The sequence below is a fragment of the Schistocerca nitens genome, chromosome 8 (assembly GCF_023898315.1).
Source record: "Schistocerca nitens isolate TAMUIC-IGC-003100 chromosome 8, iqSchNite1.1, whole genome shotgun sequence".
Taxonomy (NCBI): domain Eukaryota; kingdom Metazoa; phylum Arthropoda; class Insecta; order Orthoptera; family Acrididae; genus Schistocerca; species Schistocerca nitens.
The window spans coordinates 434,247,761-434,263,602 of NC_064621.1; the positions used below are offsets into that span (position 1 = coordinate 434,247,761).

General features: G+C 42.8%; 1 pseudogene; it reads right to left on the reverse strand.

Moving 5' to 3' along the window:
- Window positions 1–9,450: 9,450 nt before the first annotated feature.
- Window positions 9,451–9,568, reverse strand: LOC126199957 (5S ribosomal RNA; annotated as a pseudogene).
- Between the last annotated feature and the right edge of the window lie 6,274 nt (window positions 9,569–15,842).

The following is a 15,842-nucleotide window of genomic DNA, read 5'->3' on the forward strand; positions in this document are numbered from 1 at the left end:
TTCCCTTATGCTCTCCCTGAAACCCTCTACAACCTCTGGTTTAGTCAGTTTATCCAGGTCCCATCTCCTTAAATTCCCACCTTTTTGCAGTTTCTTCAATTTTAATCTACAGGTCATAACCAATAGATTGTGGTCAGAGGCCACATCTGCCCCTGGAAATGTCTTACAATTTAGAACCTGGTTCCTAAATCTCTGTCTTACCATAATATAATCTATCTGATACCTTTTAGTATCTCCAGGGTTCTTCCATGTATACAACCTTCTTTCATGATTCTTAAACCAAGTGTTAGCTATGATTAATTTGTGCTCTGTGCAAAATTCTACCAGGCGGCTTCCTCTTTCATTTCTTAGCCCCAATCCATATTCACCTACTACGTTTCCTTGTCTTCCTTTTCCTACACTCGAATTCCAGTCACCCATGACTATTAAATTTTCGTCTCCCTTCACTATCTGAATAATTTCTTTTATTTCATCATACATTTCTTCAATTTCTTCGTCATCTGCAGAGCTAGTTGGCATATAAACTTGTACTACTGTAGTAGGCGTGGGCTTCGTATCTATCTTGGCCACAATAATGCGTTCACTATGCTGTTTGTAGTAGCTTACCCGCGTCCCTATTTTCCTATTCATTATTAAGCCTACTCCTGCATTACCCCTATTTGACTTTGTGTTTATAACCCTGTAGTCACCTGACCAGAAGTCTTGTTCCTCCTGCCACCGAACTTCACTAATTCCCACTATATCTAACTTTAACCTATCCATTTCCCTTTTCAAATTTTCTAACCTACCTGCCCGATTAAGGGATCTGACATTCCACGCTCCGATCCGTAGAACGCCAGGTTTCTTTCTCCTGATAACGACATCCTCTTGAGTAGTCCCCGCCCGGAGATCCGAATGGGGGACTATTTTACCTCCGGAATATTTTACCCAAGAGGACGACATCATCATTTAATCATACAGTAAAGCTGCATGCCCTCGGGAAAAATTACGGCCGTAGTTTCCCCTTGCTTTCAGCCGTTCGCAGTACCAGCACAGCAAGGCCGTTTTGGTTATTGTTACAAGGCCAGATCAGTCAATCATCCAGACTGTTGCCCCTGCAACTACTGAAAAGGCTGCTGCCCCTCTTCAGGAACCACACGTTTGTCTGGCCTCTCAACAGATACCCCTCCGTTGTGGTTGTACCTACGGTACGGCTATCTGTATCGCTGAGGCACGCAAGCCTCCCCACCAACGGCAAGGTCCATGGTTCATGGGGGGGATCTTACGTTGTTAGTCATAATTCTGTGACCATGTTATAGAATGTAGACCATTCTTTGATTTAAATTCTGAGGGAGAAACTCCTAGCAGCGTTGAAACCCGGTTAATTCATTAAAAATAGTGACCGAGGGCTTTTTTCTTTCAACTGTAACTATTTACGGTCTCTGAACGTGTAGCCATGTACAAGATTTTCTGATTGATTAGATACTTGCCCTTTGGATTATGGGATTACCGTGCAGTCCGTTGGTCCAGTGAGCTTGCAGGTGGTTAAATGCGTTAAACGAGTTAAGGCAGGAGAAGGCGATATTGGAGGTGTCTAGGTTTGTTTCCTGTCCCGGTGTCTTGCCTCCCGATGCTGGTCAGAATCAAGGAGGTGCAATGCCTAACATGTGGTTCTACAATCGTATTGTTGGTTCTTATTGTCAGCAGTAAGTGTGACAGGGCAAAAATACTTAAAATTTTATAAATGATTGGTGACTCCTTGTGCGGAGAGCTATCGACTTTTGCGGAAGTGGGGCAGCTATAGGAATCCTTTCCTGACTAACACCCGATTACAGGAGACTGTGAAAGGGGCTAGTGGTGCCGCAGCTTGACGCTCTTTAGTTGGTTCTACCCTTACGGCCGCTGTGACACACGAGTAAGATACAGAATCTGTTGGCCGCATTGAACTCTCTACCAGGCACTTTACTGTGAATAGCAGAGTAATCATTTGGACCGGCCGCCAGCGTGCATCGGCTGCTGACATCGTCTTCGCCTTGCCTGCCGCCTCCTGCATCACCACAGGCCGCAGAGAATTAAGTTACGGGACCTTGTTACGGGCTTCTGCGGCCATAATTCCAATAATTTTGTTTTATTTGTTTGTTTTTTTTGGAATTATCCTATTTTATATTTTAATTAATGTGAGTTTGAGAGTTTCGCTCTGTTGGATTAACGTTTTACAGGGCCTTGCGCGGCCGTTGACCACGTTGTTATATTTCCTTAAATTTTCCTATCTGGCGCTGGCCAAGTTAAATTTATGATGAGCCGTGACTGCCTGTTTCCCATGGAAACCGAGGCGAATGTCCCCTAAAGCATAATATTGCCTCATCAGCCTGCGACTTTGATGCGGTGCTTGTTCCGAACAGCCGTTGGCCTGGTATGACAGCATATCTGGACACGAACATCGCCCTGGTGTAACAAGATTCAGTCAGCCAGGCGACGAGTTTTCATTGATTCACAATCCAATCCCGATCGTCCGCTGCCCACTGCAATCGTAAATGACGATGTCTTTTGGTCAACGTGGGAACACATAGGGGCCGCCTGCTGCAAACCCGGTCTCCAGCAACCTGAGCTAAAGGCACTGCTCTGAAGCACTTGTGCCTGCATCAGCATTTTAATCTGTCGCCTCTGCTCCGCTTGTATAAATTCATTTAGTGATAGGCAGTGGTGGTAATGTTTTGGATCATCGTTATATTACACAGACGCGGATCCTTCCAGTGTGAGGAACGACAAAGAGTAAAATGGTAGAACTTCCCTACATCATCAGCTGGAAACAGCAGGAAAAGTACACTACTGCCCATTAAAATAGCTACACCAACAAGAAATGCAGATGATAAACGGGTATTCATTGAACAAATATATTATACTAGAACTGACATGTGATTACATTTTCACGCAATTTGGGTTCATACATCCTGAGAAATCAGTACCCAGAACAACCACCTCTGGCCCTAATAACGGCCTTGATACGCCTGGGCATTGAGTCAAACAGAGGTTGGATTGTGTGTACAGGTACAGTTGCCCATGCAGCTTCAACACGATACCACAGTTCATCAAGAGTAGTGACTGGCGTATTGTGACGAGCCAGTTGCTCGGCCACCATTGACCAGACGTTCTCAATTGGTGAGAGATCTGGAGAATGTGCTGGCCAGGGCAGCAGTCGAACATTTTCTGTATCCAGAAAGGCCCGCACAGGACCTGCAACATGCGGTCGTGCATTATCCTGCTGAAATGTAGGGTTTCGCAGGGAACGAATAAAGGGTAGAGCCACGGGTCGTAACACATCTGAAATGTGATGTCAACTGTTCAAAGTGCCGTCAATGCGAACAAGAGGTGACCGACACGTGTAACCAAAGGCACACCATACCATCACGCCGGGTGATACGCCAGTATGGCGGTGACGAATACACGCTTCCAATGTGCGTTCACCACGATGTCGCCAAACACGGATGCGACCATCATGATGCTGTAAACAGAACCTGGATTCATCCGAAAAAATGCCATTTTGCCATTCGTGCACCCAGGTTCGTCGTTGAGTTCGCCATCGCAGGCGCTCCTGTCTGTGATTTAACGTCAAGGGTAACCACAGCCATGGTCTCCGAGCTGATAGTCCATGCTGCTGCAAACGTCATCGAACTGTTCGTACAGATGGTTGTTGTCTTGCAAACGACCCCATCTGTTGACTCAGGGATCGAGACGTGGCTGCACGATCCGTTACAGCCATACGGATAAGATGCCTGTCATCTCGACTGCTACTGATACGAGGACGTTGGAATCCAGCACGGCGTTCCGTATTACCCTCCTGAACCCACCGATTCCATATTCTGCTAACAGTCATTGGGTCTCGACCAACGCGAGCAGCAATGTCGCGATACGATAAACCGCAATCGCGATAGGCTACAATCCCACCTTTATCATAGACGGAAACGTGATGGTACGCATTTCTCCTCCTTACACGAGGCATCACAACTACGTTTCACCAGGCAAAGCCGGTCAACTGCTGTTTGTGTACGAGAAATCGTTTGGAAACTTTCCTCATGTCAGCACGTTGTAGGTGTCGCTCTGAAAAGCTAACCATTTGCATATCACAGCATCTTCTTCCTGTCGATTAAATTTCGCGTCTGTAGCACGTCATCTTTGTGGTGTAACTATTTTAATGGCCAGCAGTGTAGAAGCACTGGAGCTCGAAGACCGGTGTATCTACATCCACACTTACGTACATGCTCAGTAAGCCATAGTATGGTGCGTGGAGGAGGGTGCCCTGTAGCAATATTAGTCATTTACTTTCCTGTTCCGCTCGCAAACAGAGCGAGAGAAAAACGACTATCTATATGCCTCTGTACGAGCCCTAATCCCTTTAATCTTATCTTCGTGGTCCTTACACGAAATGTACGTTGGTGGCAGTCAGCCTCAAATGGAGTTTCCCTAAATTTTCTCAAAAATGCTCCTCGAGCAGAACGTCGCGTTCGCTCCAGTGAGTCCCATTTTAGTTCCCGAAGCATCTTCGTAATACTTGCGTGTGTACGAACCTGCCGGTAACATACTGTATGTAGCAGCCGGCTCCCACTTGCTTCGATATCTTCTTTTAACCTGACCTTCAGTGGATCCCAAACACACGAGCAGTACTGCACAACGGGCCACAGTAGCATCCTATATGCGATCTTCTTTAAAGATGAACCACACTTTTCTAAATGTCTCTCAGTGAACAGGACCATTCGTCCTCTCCACTAAAATCCTTCTATCGTCATGCCTAAATGTTTAACCAAAATAGAGGCGATAGTGAAATAAGAGAAAATCAGTCATAGATCAGCTTTTCAGTATCTTGTAGGCTCCCGCTTGCTGGATCCCGCTACTGGTCACACCCATTCAAAAAAGCTTCCAAAACTCCTTTAAAAGGCGTACTGACAAATTTAGAAAAGTCACTTTACAAAAGTATTCTTCATTATAATCAAAAACTCCAAGGAAATGACAAGCTCTGAAAATAGTTTAAAGTTGTTTCTTCAACAGTGTCATGTTCAAAGAATTATTGCAAAAGTATATGTTCGTCGTGGAATACAAAAAGATTGCATGAATTGAGTTAATATTTCCTGAATTGTCGCTGATGCTATCTAATTAAGAAGAGCGGAAAAGTTCTGTGTTCGATACTACATTTTATAATGATATGCAGGCAGCAGCCCCGCGCAATTAAAGCAAAGAAAATTTATACCTTACTATGAAGTCTACATCAAGTCAATCAAAAAATCTTTCTCTCTCGCAGTAAAGACATAAAAAAAAATCATGTGGTAAAATCATCAATAAAGATAAATTTTCATCATTCATGCAATGCCGCTTTCAAGACCGTGTCTCAGTTCACGGTAAGCACTGACTATCTCTGTGACCAGCATCCGTAAGGAGCGGCCGACGCAGGGATGTTATTGTGGAAGGGCAGAGTCGCAGATGACACCGAACGCTGAGAAACAAAGTTAAGCGCGACTGCCGTCTGCATATCCAAGTTTTAAGGGTCTCTGATGGTGAACAAATACCGCCAAGCCTTTCAGAAGTAATTCATGGTTGAGAAAAGTGTGTTACATTGAAGGTGCAATATGCAGAGAAGGACTAACACCACCACGGAGTTCCAAGGTCGCAGTTCGATTTTTTTGAGATGGCAATTAGAACCCATTAATAGGATGACATCAGTTATCAATCAGGCTTTGTTTCTCTCGGGCACTGGATCGCACGTTCTTTGGCAATGAGGGTTATTAAGCACACAGTCCGCCCGCAGCGTTAACACAAAAGCCACGAGGCTGTCCGCGTGCTGCGACAGATATCTGCACCACGGCGGTAGTTGCTCGCTAACCTCGTGGCGAAGGCGCAGACAACCAGGCCAGACTAATGACGGCCAATTAAGCTGTCCATGAACGGGGAGACTCAGGCTTCTGTCCGGCGGAAGCCGGCCGCAGCTGGGTCGCTCCCTCATTGACAGCTCACCCAGATTCTTCGTCAATTAGTCGCAGCCAAGCATTCTAGTACATCAGCGACAAGGATGGCATAGTCTTCCCAGTTCGTTTGACGTCTTTAACCCTTTCAGACGTGAATTTTTTCTGGTGTAAGGAAACTTTTATTTCATGCTATAACGCTCTTAGATGATTTTTTAATTATTTTAGATGCAGGATTTGTACACAAATACGTACCCATATTCAAAATATACTTTGTACACTTGGCCTCGTTTTATGGACTAAAATAAATAATTCTGAAATATTCACTGTGTAAGTGGGCTGTTTATGTTTTAATGTTGGTAACGCCACGTATGAAAATCACTGACTGTGCTGCGTGCAGTCCGTGGCTGATTGGAATTGTTGGAATATTCGCTATTGTAGTGTAGGGCAGCTGGATGTGAACAGCGCACGCGTTGTGCAGTTGGAGGTGAGCCGCCAGCAGTGGTGGGTGTGGGGAGAGAGATGGCGGAGTTTTGAAATGTTGCTAAAAGCGGACGACCTGGACGTGTGTCCGCCAGAAAAAGGAAATTTGTAAAGATGGATGTCATGAATTGATATATATATATATATATATATATATATATATATATATATATATATATATATATGATGACTTTTGAACATTATTAACGTAAATACATTGTTTGTTCTCTATCAAAATTTTTCATTTGCTGACAATGGCTAACAGTAGTTAGTGCCTTCAGTAGTTACAATCTTTTAATTAGCTGGCAGTATTGGCGCTCGCTGTATTGCAGTAGTTCGAGTAACGAAGATTGTTTGGGGGTAAGTGATTCATGAAAGGTATAGGTGATTGTTGTCAGGGCCATTCTTTTGTAGGGATTATTGAAAGTCAGATTGCGTTGCGCTAAAATAAAAATACTGTGTTTCAGTTAAGTGATGATCAGAATAAGTAAAGAGAGAAATGTCTGAGTACATTCAGTTTTCCTCAGCTGTCTTTGTATCGAATAACATAGAAGTTTCCCAGCACAGTCATTTATAAATGGTTCAAATGGCTCTGAGCACTATGGGACTCAACTGCTGAGGTTATTAGTCCCCTAGAACTTAGAACTAGTTAAACCTAACTAACCTAAGGACATCACAAACATCCATGCCCGAGGCAGGATTCGAACCTGCGACCGTAGCGGTCTTGCGGTTCCAGACTGCAGCGCCTTTAACCGCACGGCCACTTCGGCCGACCATTTATAAATCTTCTAAGCGGACGTTACAACTGTTGCAATAAATAAACTGGTCACTCAATAATTACCATGCAATATAACAAATAATAATAATAATATTCATGCGTACAGTGGAAGTTAACTAACCAACCACTTCCGTATTTTAGCGTACTGCGACATCGACTTATTGATATTTTTATAGTGAAGCCCAACAGTTGACAGCATTTGTATGATAAAAAGACTGAAGATTTACGAAAACGTATATATATATATATATATATATATATATATATATGTGTGTGTGTGTGTGTGTGTGTGTGTGTGTGTGCAAATACAACTACATTTTATTGGCTTTTATTTTTTAAAGGCACGTATTTTTCATGACAGATTTACATTTACAACATTTTCTTCACTCTCGAACATGAAGCATTTCGTTCAGTTCGGTTATTCATACTATTTTTTTTTCCTTTTTTGTTATTTTCAAACCCGTACAAACAGGCAGGCTGTCAGCAGCACGTTACGCCGCTCTTCAGCCATAGAGTAGATAAATAAACAACAGAAAGAATACACAGATGTGACATAACGGTGGGTAATAAAACAGTAGACACATAAAGACAAACACGGAGCCGTTCATACTCGACGATAATCCACACTACAAACTGTTGTCACGATGCACATTTATTCATACTAACAGGATCAACTATAAATAAAAATGTAGGACTTAGTCTGCTACAAGTACAAGTTGAATTTTAAATGATGTTCAAGTACCACAGCAATTGGTAGGTAGTTTCGAGACATGGGTACAATTGAGAGACGTTCAATAATTAATGCAACACTTTTTTCTCGGCCAATTTCAGTTGCAAAAATGTGGAATTTGTTGTGGGACATCGGGGAATATTCCCGCTTCAGCCCCTATCGTTTCTTGCAGTTCCGATAGCTGGCGGCACTATACATAGCCCTCAAAATGGCGTGTGTAACGGAGGTGCCTTCCAAGCAGAGAACTGACGTTGAGCTTCTTTTGGCGGAAAACCAAAGCTTCGCAGATATTCATAGGTTCTTACAGAATGTCCACGGAGACCTGGCAGACAATAAAAGCACCGTGAGTCTTTGGGCGAGGCCTATGTCATCATCGCAACATGATCGATGTCCCGCGTGCCGGACGGTCGCACACGGCTGTGACTTCTGCAATGTTGGAACGTGCGGACACTCTCATTCGAGTTGATCGATGGGCCACAATGAAACACTTCACTGCACAATTGGACGTCTCTGTTGGTAGTGTCGACACAGCTTTCCATCATTGTGGTACTCACCGGTGTGTGGCCGATGGGTTCCTCGTCACCTAACAGAAAACCATAAAGAGCAACGAAGGACCATCTGTGCGGAATTGCTTGCACATTACGAGGCTGATCGTGACAATTTTTTGCCGAACATTGACACACTTGGAACCAGAAACAAAACGGTAATCCATGAAGTGGCGCCACACCACCTCTCCTCCGAAGAAAAAGTTCAAAGCCATACCCGCAGCTGATATAATTATGATAACGACTTTCTGGGACTCTGAATGGGTTATTCCGTTTGATGTGTTCCCTAATGGTGCTACGATCAACTCAGCGGTTTATAGCGCTACCCTCACGAAACTGAAGAAATTACTTCACCGTGTTCGTCGTCACAAAAATGCAAATGAACTTCTCCTTCTCCATGACAGCGCAAGGTCTCGCACATGTCTGCACACCTGAGAGGGCCTCATAAAAATCCGTCGGACGGCTTTTCCTCATTCACCCTACAGCCGTGACCTCGTGCATCGGTTATTGACGCAGCAAGACGTTGGATCCGATATCGGCTAGTAGAGTGGTACCATGAGGGCATACTGGCCTTCAAAGTAATGTGACGTAGGTCCGTCATATTGAATGGAGATTATGCTGAAAAGTAGGGTTTTGTAGCCAAAAAGATGGAGAATAATTTAGTGTATTACAATCCTGAATAAAAACAATCTGCTTTGAGAAAAAAAATATGTGTTGCATTAATTTTTGAACGCTCCTCGTAATTTGGTGATACTCAAATGCAGAGTATTATTTTCAGTCTTGCACTCCGTCGTCAGGCCACAAGTGGCCCATCGGGACCATCCAACCCCCGTGTCATACTCAGCTGAGGATGCGGATAGGAGGGCCGTGTGCTCAGCAACCCGCTCTCCCGTTCGTTACGATGATTTTCTGTGACCGGAGCCGCTACTATTCGGTCGAGTAGCTCCTCAGTTGGCATCACGAGGCTGAGTGCACCCCGAAAAATGGCCACAGCCCATGGCGGCCCGGATGGTCACCCATCCAAGTGCCGGCCACGCCCGACAGCGGTTAACTTTGGTGATCTGACGGGAACCGGTGTATCCACTGCGGCAAGGCCGTTGCCAATTTCAGTCTTGGTCACACTTTATTATTTCTAATTTTGATAACACGTTTCGACTTGCTACCATCATCGGATCCGACATAAGCAAAACATATAAATGTGAGATTTATAATTCTTTGTGCATATTACAAATATATTCTAGTAAGTAACCATTGGATGCATATTATTTCTATGCATAAAAAATTGAAAAGTACTCGCAGTAATAGCATACACATACAGTAAAATATATGTGTAACACATACCAAATACTTTAAAATATAAATACCATGTATATCGTCAAATGATACACACTCGTTCGAGGTGTACGTGCATACTGGCGACGACGCAGCCACCGGTAAGAAGGTAAATTATTCAGCTGCCATTACGTGATGCTCATAGCACAATAACAGAGCACTGTTTTAAAATACGACAGATAAGAGAAAACATCAATAAAATGTGAATTAAATTACAAATATACTTCCATTTTTGTTATTCACTTAAGTAAACATGAAGACGACAAATCCTTGTGGATTTATACATGTGCACCTATATAGCTCTCTTGATATTTTATAGAACTTAGCATTTAATTTGTTGTACATCTCTGAGGAGACCACAAAATAGCCGAAATGCGTTATCAAAATAAGAAATAATAAAGTGTGGCCAATACTGAACAAAAAAATGTGTGTTTGTGCGTAATGTATGAAATTGCCCTGTCTACTATTTTGAACATCATGATAATGTAGTTGTAACATGATTAGCAGAGTGAATGATACATGCAGTTCCTAGTATTAACTCTGTCTTTTGTAAGATGTAATTTATCACAAACATTTACTGTAAAATAAATGCCAATTAAAAGCATTTTAGTAGTACTTTTAAGATTAACCTGAATCAGAAGTAGCCACTGGGTGTTTATAGATGTGCTGAAGACGTGAGGAGTTCGGAAAGCTGTGGTTTTTTCTGTAAAGAAATATGGCGCGGTAGCTTCTGTTGAGATAACTATCTTGTTGAACAGAAATATTTTTTTTATAAAAAGCATTAGAATTAGCCTTCAGGTCGAAACCCTGGTGAAAGCTGGGTTTAGAATTGTACGGAAGTTAGTCCTATTGGACTTCTTTATTCGCGTTTCGTTTAGAGAACTCACATTGTCTGTCCAATGTAATTCTTATGTCCAAGGACTCCAATGTGTAGTATGCGCAGGAAAAGTCAGTAAGAAGATGCTGTCCTCCGCTGCCATCTTTGTTTTATGTTTGGGCTGATGTCCGATGCATGGGAGCCCATAATCAAGACAATTGGCCATGTGGGTCGAATGGAAATGATAAAAAACTGAAACAATTGCACTAATATTTCGCCACTTTGGAGAAAGTTTTTGATCACAACGTTCTTCAAATAAGCTGTTCACTCCATCGAACCGGTTTGAAAATGATCAGAGATTGTATCTATCTCTCATGTCCAAACACACACATCCAAGAAGAGAATGAGTTTCTCCTCATTGCGCCTAAGTTCCTTATTGCATTAGGATTTTCCTTGATGTTTAGTTTCATGGAGGCTTATTGCCTATTGGAGCTCTGAAGGCAGAGTCGCAATAATCCTAAGAGTGAGCCTGTAACCCCTCTTGAACCTAGCTTTCCGCCGTCTAATAGCAATGTCACCTTCGAAATTTAGAAATTTCCCTCTACCAGCACTTATTGCTATCTGACATGCAACTTTCCTTACCGTGGTAACTGACAGCTCCTATTGAAGAATTTAATCCCCATATTTGACGTCGCTGCATATTGTTTTCCTAACGTATGCAAAATTTACTAAGGCTTCCTAGACTGAAGTGGCGAACAGGTGTCTTTTTTTGAACTCTATGGGACCCCCATCTTTTTTGTAGCTGCATGTATTGGTAACCTCTCATTTTTTTACAAGTTTCACTGCTTCTATTAATTCACTTATTTAACATTTTCAATGATTTTTTTCTTTTCTTTTGGCATATTCTGACCTTAAATACGACGAAAATGTTTTAAAATATAATTTCGTGATAAGCGCAAATGAATTAGGATTTTCGTGAATGTGAAGCAAATTATATTGAGTGATTCAGATGCCTCTACTGCTGGGTTTCATGCAACCCGCAACGCCTTCAAATATCACACGTAATATTTACATATTCTCTCGTTCGCTACGACCAAGATATTGGTTCTACAGAAAAAATAAACAGGACTTTTTGTAGGAAATTTAACGTAGTTGAATTCTGTAATGGGATATGTTTTCGCTAGGAGCCGTAGTTTGGGCATTATTCAAGAACAACGTACAACAGAGACTTTCAGACAGGTTTCTCTTGAACAACTCGAGAAACATGGCCTCCAGCGAAAACGTATAGCACTATAAAATTTAACTGCATTACATTTTATTCGAAGCGATCGAGTTTATTTTTTTCTCCAGCGCTAACAGTTGGCGCGTAGCGAGCGACAGAATATGAAAATCTCGCGCATGGTTTCTAAAAGCGTTGCAGGTTTGCACAGAACCGGTATGTAGCGGCAACTGTATAACCCTGTACAGCCATTCTATTTTTATTGGTGCACCATATTCATAAATTAAAACGTAACTGAGCTACGTCCCGAAACAGTGGATAACGGGTAAACTTCACCTATGCTGATATTAATAAGCTAAGAATTCCCTTCCAGAATGTAAGCTGTAGCTTTTGACACGTAAATAATAAAACTAAGTACGATACACAGTGAATTAGGAGCATTTCTGGTTAAGAAAATGAAACGTAGTTTTTGTCTTATCTTGATCGGTTATCTCAAATTTTCAGTAATAGCGCACATACCGCTACAACCATTAAATTTTACGGCAAACAGCGACACAATTACTACCCTTTTCTTCTCTCCACTGAGCGCTTGCAGCTAGGTCAACAATGTCTTGCCCTGCCAACGGCGACGTACCAAAAAACTGCAAGCCGAAGTGATACGTTGTAGAGATCACAAACGAGCTCCGTATAATCGCTTGAAACTCGCCAGCGAGTCCTGTGGCGACATTTCCGAACTCGCCATTTCCGTGTGATCGTAGATTCGAGTAGTGAGAACTCTGCCGCTGACCAATTGTCACTTGAGTCTGTTGTCGGGTTCGAGTGGACTCGACTTTCTGAAGAACGCGAGCGAGTATACAGGTTCGTAAGTACAACCGCGGGATAGCGGCATTCCCGCTACATATGCACCAGTTTTTAAAGAAATTTCCGCCATTAAACTGTACTTTGCTATTCGTTTATTTCACACCATCATGATTTCGGCCTTATAGCCATCCTCAAGTGCAAGTTGCAATGTGACAAAACGTCCGTTCTGTTCAAATGGTTCAAATGGCGCTGAGCACTATGGGACTTAACTGCTGAGGTCATCAGTCCCCTAGAACTTAGAACTACTTAAACCTAACTAACCTAAGGACATCACACACATCCATGCCCGAGAGAGGATTCGAACCTGCAACCGTATCAGTCGCACGGTTCCGGACTGAAGCGCCTAGAACAGCTCGCCCACCAAGGCCGGCGTCTGTTCCATCTAAAACACAGAAGCAAGTTATATACCAACATAACGACTGATCGATCAGCAGTGAATATTGTTCTGTTTATACATACATTTATGTAGACAAAGCTTTTTCCATGACTAATGTAAATTTATTTTAATATCTCTTGAGAAAATGTCTAATAAGTACGTAGATATGTATACACTTTCGAGGCGTTAGCGAGTGTGTAAAACATGACATGAGGATGAAGTGTAATTTCTGAATGGTAATTAATTATTAACATAAATTACGGCAATCAATGATAACTACACAACTCGCTGCCAACCTGTAACGCTAGATGGCGTGACCAATACAGAAATAGCAAAGTATTTTTGTCGCAGGGATATAACAGTGACGTTACTCTGTGTCCAGTTTTCGTTTGATGCAAAAATGTTTTCTCATGGTGGGGGTGGAATAAACAAGAATACAATCACTTTTTTTTTTACTGAACGAAATTTGTTTGTTTTTCCGTCTGAAACGTGGACTATAGCGTGAACATTATTCCAGATATCACTGCTCCTCTTATGCGACACATTCGCATTTGTGTACCTTGCATCAGTTAACTCCACAATCGTACAAAACACAGCTTCCGTCTTTCAGCGCCGCTTTACAGCAGCAAGATCGTGTACTCATCTTCCATACTGTCAAGAAGTCACGATTAGCCTTACACTCCTCCACGCTTCGGACAGATAAAACGAGTCAACGAGTATAAAGCGACCGCAGCGCCACAGTTCTCAGACTCGTTTTACTCGCGCAACTACAGCGGGAAGTAAGGAAGCCCGTTAGCTCTGAAGTCCCAGCAGCTCCTTGATTTGTGAAGCACGCGTCCCGCGGTTTTAGACTTGTATTCCATACGTTTCTGATCTCTAGTGTGTTGCCCCTGCAAAGGTGCGATCGATGTAAGCTTAATAAACAAATATGTCGAAACTATCTGTAGCGCGAAAATGCCTCCTTGTATTTCGAGTGGTGTCCACAAATTCTCTTTGCTTCTTTATACTTCGTCTAGGCCTCAATAGCTGACTGCTCAGTACGGCTGATTGGTATTTTGGGGGACTCGGGATAGACTCTCAATTCAGCTTTGGATTTTTCCTTGGTGGGAGCGCTGGAGCAGCGTGCGCTCAACTTCGTGAGGAGCTGCTTGACGAGTAGTAGCGGTTCCAAGGTCAGCAAAACCCGACAACGACTGTGACAGCGGTGAGCTGACCACTTGCACTTCCCTACCGCATCCAATGATGCCACTGGCACAGGATGGCATGGCGGTCGGTTGGGCTCGATTGGCCTGTCTAGGGGCACAACGCTGAACTTTACCTTTGTTTCTGTTCCGCGCCTCAGTATGTAAAAACAGAACCCTCATAGGACCGCTTTTACGTCTGTCCGTCTGCCTATCTGACACTTAACGACCCGTTCTTTCTGAAACGAGTAGACGTATCAAGTTCAAAATGGTTCAAATGGCTCTGAGCACTATGGGACTTAACATCTATGGTCATCAGTTCCCTAGAACTTAGAACTACTTAAACCTAACTACCCTAAGGACAGCACACAACACCCAGTCATCACGAGGCAGAGAAAATCCCTGACCCGCCGGGAATCGAACCCGGGAACCGGGGCGCGGGAAGCGAGAACACTACCGCACGACCACGAGCTGCGGACTCGTATCAAGTTCAGATGCATATCATATACTGAGGTCTATAGTCCCTTGACAGTGTAAAAATGTTAAGCTTCTAAGTCAATGCAGTCAAAAGATAGTCATTTATGTCAAATATTTTTATACTCGAAAACCCATTCATCAAAACCTGCAGTCTACTTCCAGTTAGAATCGTGAAATTTGGTAAGAAGCAAGGATTCACAGTACAAGCAAAGAGAAAACCCTGAAATTGTCAGTTTCTAATTATATCACACGAAAAAATGTTTCTTTTTTCGTTTGTTATCAGACTTCAATCTTGGAATTATAGCAAAAAGTAAAATTAAGAGAGCAAGGTATTTGAGTTGTCATAGCATCATGTAGTGTTATGTTCATTATACATTCTTGAAAGTCTTGGAATCCGTGGCTGTTCCGGCGTAATATCAAGCGCCGTCACGTCAGCCTGAAACTATACAGCAGAGAAGGCTGTGAGACAACGCCAGCCAATAGAACGCTGACTACGACGACACCACGACAGGAGCGGCCTCTACAGGAAGAGAGTATAAGCGCCTCTCCAGCTAGCCTCGGCCGCAATAGAAGAGCCGCATTAGAAGAGTCGCACTAGTAGACGAGCCGTCATCCTAACTCTTTAGTCGTGTCTTATGTTTTGCTTGCACGGAAATTTTATATATCGAAGGACATTGGTTATTTGCATGTCGCCAATTGCTTGCGACACCTCATTGTGAAAAAGCAAAGTATAGTCAATTCAGTTTATTGTAATAAACTCCATTAATAAGATTAGCTTGTATGTTGTCTAGCTATCCGAGAAAACAGCTTCTTAGGCACCCTATATTAAACGAGTGGGCAGGATCCCACATTTGGACCGATATCTTGCCAGTATCAATGTCGATGACAGGCTATAATCAGATAATATCCTCGATTCCCAGAATGGATAAACTGTCTGTTTACACAATGAAATTTGTACGGACCCCTCAGTACGCGATTCCTGCTTGTACCTGGCCAATTTTATATTAATTCCTTTGTCAGAAATGTTCCAGAACAGGTTTCTTATTCCTGAGTTTCCACTAGTAAAAAGGAACAAATGTTGTAATTATGTTACCTGGTATGTGTGCGTTCTTG